This window comes from Hippopotamus amphibius, chromosome 12 (genome assembly GCF_030028045.1).
Source record: "Hippopotamus amphibius kiboko isolate mHipAmp2 chromosome 12, mHipAmp2.hap2, whole genome shotgun sequence".
Classification (NCBI taxonomy): Eukaryota; Metazoa; Chordata; class Mammalia; order Artiodactyla; family Hippopotamidae; genus Hippopotamus; species Hippopotamus amphibius.
Genome location: NC_080197.1, coordinates 83,453,462 through 83,458,263, shown reverse-complemented (window position 1 = coordinate 83,458,263; position 4,802 = coordinate 83,453,462). Strand labels below are relative to the sequence as shown.

The window sequence follows — 4,802 nt, the reverse complement described above, 5'->3', positions numbered from 1 at the left end:
ACATAAATTCCTCTGCAACTTTTTTTTATTTTTTTGGCCGCACTGCATGGCATGTGGGATCCCTGACCAGGGATTGAACCTGCACCCCCTGTAGTGGAAGGACAGAGTCTTAACCACTGGACTGCCAGGGAAGTCCCTCTCTGCAACTTTTTCTTTTTTTTTTAAATAAAAACAATCCCACAGCGTGTATTGTCATCTGGTAATAACATAAGGGTGAGCAAAACAATATGAATAAATGTTTTAGAACTACACTTCTAACAAAGGACACCTAAAAAACAAAATGTATTGACTTCTGAACAATTTCTCACTTCATTGATCATTTCTAGTTGGAGACACTTAGGAGCAGAGTAATGTTATCTCCTTTCAGCATGATCCAACCCAGTTGTTTTCTTGACTTTGTTTTAGAATGAATCTCTTCTGCATCATCTAATACAAGATTCATATACTCATCAAAACCAATGATACCGCCCTCTACCTGCATATTCACTTGCTCATACAGCCACACCTGGATCCGAGATCTCTGAAGATGAGATTCTGCAGCAGTGGTTAAGGAAAAAACACACGCACAGCATAGACTCTGCTTCCTGGAACTGGTCAATCCTACCCCCATCTCACTTTCCTGAACCCGAGGTCTGTTGTCTACGCAAGGAAAAATGCCCAACTAGGCACCCATTTGGGGCTCCCTAAACACTATAAAAGAATCCCCGCCCACTTTCATTTTCCTGGAGCTTCTTCTGTGGCGCCGACATCTTCCTCCTACTGGTGACCGGTAACTCCCGCTTAGATGGGCTGCACCATCATCTTCTGCACCTTCTGGCCCTGGCCCCGGTATGCCATGGTCGAAGCTCACGAAGATCACACTAACCCACACACCACCTCAGAAAGCAACTTCCGGAATCTGCAACCTATTTTTATTTTTTTACAAATTTATTTATTGGCTGCGTTGGGTCTTCGTTGCTGCGTGCACGCTCTCTCTAGTTGAGGCAAGTGGGGGCTACTCTTCATGGCGGTGAGTGGGCTTCTCAATGCTGTGGCTTCTCTTGTTACAGAGCACAGGCTCTAGGCGCACAGGCTTCAGTAGTTGCGGCACATGGGCTCAACAGTTGTGGCTCACAGGCTCTAGAGCACAGGCTCAATAGTTGTGGCGCACGGACTTAGTTGCTCCACGGCATGTGGGATTTTCCCAGACTAGAGTTCAAACCCGTGTACCCTGCGTTGGCAGGCAGATTCTTAACCACTGCGCCACCAGGGAAGTCCTCTGCAACTTATTTTTGTCATTTAACATGCCATTGCCATTTCTCCAGCTAAATGCAATAGCTCTAACATATTTTTAAAAAATTAATTAATTAGTTTATTTTTATTGGCTGCTTTGGGCCTTCATTGCTGCACACGTGTTCTCTAGTTGCAGTGAGCAGGACTACTCTTTGTTGTGGCTCTTCGTTGCGGTGTGTGGGCTTCTCAGTGCAGTGGCTTCTCTTGTTGTGGAGCACAGGCTCTAGGTGCTCAGGTTTCAGTAGTTTTGGGTCGCAGGCTTAGTTGCTCTGTAGCATGTGAGGTCTTCCTGGACTGGGGATTGGACCCATGTCTCCTGCATTGGCAGGCAGATTCTTAACCACTGTACCACGAGGGAAGTCCCTAACATACTTTTTTTTATAAACTGCATATTATTCCACAGTCCTGTTCCACAGTCTGTGAGTACAATAATTTATTCAGCTATTCCTCTATTGATAGATAATAATTTTTTTACTATTATAAACAATGTTGCAATAAGCATTCTTATATATATATCATCAAGTGCTGGCTGTGTTTTTAATTCTCTAGGAGAGGATGTGTCCACATTTAATTTTACAGGATATCGCCATAATACTTCCCAAAAGAGTATAACTGTTCCAACTCCCACAATCATCTGGTCCCACTACAGCAGCTACCTAAGTTTGCATTCAAGGTATTTTACAACCTGGCCACAAAGTACCTTTCCAGTTTCATCTCCATCCTCTTTCCAAATTCTTTATTTGAATTGTTTGTCCCATGAAATCAACCCCTCAAAGATTTACACAACCGTGAGGATGTATTAAGTGAAATAAGCTGGACACATGAGGACAAATATGATTTCTCTTATATAAGGTATTAGGATAGTCAAATTCATAGAGACAGAAAGTAGCATAATAGTTACCAAAGGCTGGGGAAGGGGAGGGAGAATGAAGAGTCATTGTTTATGGGTTCAGAGTTTCAGTTTGTGTTAATAAAAAGTTCTGGAGATGGAGAGTGGTGATGATTGTGTAACAATATGAATATACTTAATGCCACTGAACTTTACACTTAAAATGGTTAAAATGGTAAATTCTATGTTATGAGTAAAAATAAATGAAAATATTTTATTTTACAATTTACTTTTTATTTATTAAAAAAAATTTTTTTTGGTTGCTTCGGGTCTTTGTTGCTTCGCACAGGCTTTCTCTAGTTGCGGTGAGCAGGGACTACTCTTCGTTGTGGTGTGTGGGCTTCTCATTGCAGTGGCTTCTCTTGTTGTGGAGCATGGGCTCTAGGCACGTGGGCTCAGTAGTTGTGGCTCGCAGGCTTAGTTGCTCCACAGTGTGTGGGATCTTCCAGACCAGGGATCGAACCTTTGTCCCCTGCATTGGCAGGTGGATTCTTAATCACTGCACCACCAGGGAAGTCCATCCTCCACATATTTTAAATAAACTGTTTGTAACCATTTATACATGATTTCATACTATATATATAATATGGTATAGAGAGAGTGGGGGGCAGGCAACATGCAATTTCCATTTGATTGGTTCTTAAAGGTCTTCCAGGTGACGAGGAGATGGAAGCAGGAACAGCAATGACCATAGAACGTTAATGCTAGGTAGGACCCAAAAAAGCTCTGGTCTGAGCCTCCCCATTTTCCAAAAGTGGCAGCTGTAGTCCAGAGAGGGTATAAGGACTTTAGTAGGGCAAAGTCACGACAAGAACTAATGTCTCCCATCCAGCCATTTGTCTTCCCTCCACAGCACAGTTACTCAAGAGGCTGGAGAACTAAGAATCAGCCATGTTCTGGAACAATGTCTGACTTTTAAGATTTGTCAGTTACTCCACAAAGAAAGAGGAGCTAACCCCCTCCCAGAAACCAACCACATCACATATTTTTTCTCCTCATGGTCCCCATAGAACATCTGGCACTGGTATATGGTACTTCAGGTAGGACCGGGATACAAGGGATGCTGTATCACAGGTCAGAGGAGTGGATCACAGGGTAAGAACATGATTTTAGAACCAGACCTCCTATGCTCAAATGTATAGCTACCAATTAATAGTTATATGGGCTTAAGTAAATTATTTAACTGCTCTGAGCTCCAATTTTCTCATCTGTAAAATGGCAGTAATAACCATCTACTTCATAAGATTTTTTAAAAAATATATTAGATAATGTATTCAGAGATTTAGCATGTGCCTGGCACATAGTAAGTGGTCAATAAATGTTAGTATTATCATTAAACTGCCAAGCCACAGACTATCTTGTGATTCCAGGCACAATGCTAAATGTTTGAATGACTCCTCATGGGAACAGATAAAGGCTAAACCCTTGCTTCTTCCAGATTTGGGGCTTGTCACCTGGGACTTTACCAGAAAATCATATACCTTCCTACATAGCATATGTTAGCTCTGTAGTTTGTTTTGTATTGTTCTATACTTTTCTCTTAGGTACTCTGGCTCTGCTCTGAAATTATTAGAACTCCTGGGTTTGGCTGCTCTTCTCGGAGAGCGCCTAAAGACATAATTGCTACAGACGGAAAAAAAAAAAAAAAACCCAAACCCATAAAAACCTTTTGGGGGCAATATAAGGCAATAGAAAGCGTCCCTGACCTAAGGGGGGGGGGGGTGTCAGGGACCAAGGAACTGGGGGTGGGGGAAAGCTAAACTTCATCAAAATCCTTCCCTATTGTGAAATCTCTGCATTCAGTAAACTTCTCTTTTCTCATTTTGCAACGGCTTATCCCTACTGGAAAACCGCTGACCCTGTTCCCTTTACCCTTCCTTATCCCTTCGTCCTTCTACTCTCTTCTCTCTAATCTCCAAAGCGCTAACATCCTGTTTCACGCCCGGCCAAAGAAAATCTGCTTTTAGAAACTCATTGGCTTCTTGTCCTTCCCTGGGTAAAGCAAAGCCTGGGACCCTACCTTGGGCAGATTGTTAGGGTTAGCAATCACCCTCTAGCGGTCTTGGTTTATCTCAATAACATGCTGGGCATCTTGTGGCTTTACTCCATGGCTGTGCAGAGTTTCTGTGAGTATGCTAAAGTGATCTGAGATAGTGTGAAAGAAGAGCTAGCAGTGTTTGCCAAAGCAACAGTGGGTACCAAGGACCTAATGGAGGCTCTGGAATGGGGATTAGGTAAGATTCCGTCAAAGGCTGTCAGTGTTAAGGGCTAAAGAGACACAGCGCCCCCTAAAGGGAGTGCGGATTAAAGTGGCTAAATCCATGCCCACGATATCACGTGCCCTTCGCCCGGCCAATTGAAAATTAATAATCGCTTCCTCCGTTCCCCATGGAAACAACCCCGCCCCACTGACCCTCCCGCCCCATCCAGTCCTGAGGTTTTGTTGTTTTATTGAGTGTTTAAACTGACAATCAAATACTTGCGCCTTCTGGCTGGACACCTTGCTTCCGCTAAGCAAGCTAGGACACTGATTGGTCAATACAGTAAAAACTGACACCTGGGAGCCCAATAATCCTCATCCTGGGCGGGATCCAATGAGGACGTAGGGCCAATCAGCAGCGGCGTTGTCTTTGCGGCTCCA

The 4,802-nt window shown here is 43.4% G+C and overlaps 1 pseudogene; it reads right to left on the bottom strand.

The window, feature by feature from the left end:
• Positions 1-322: 322 nt before the first annotated feature.
• LOC130833560 (small nuclear ribonucleoprotein E-like) lies at positions 323-837 on the bottom strand (annotated as a pseudogene).
• Between the last annotated feature and the right edge of the window lie 3,965 nt (positions 838-4,802).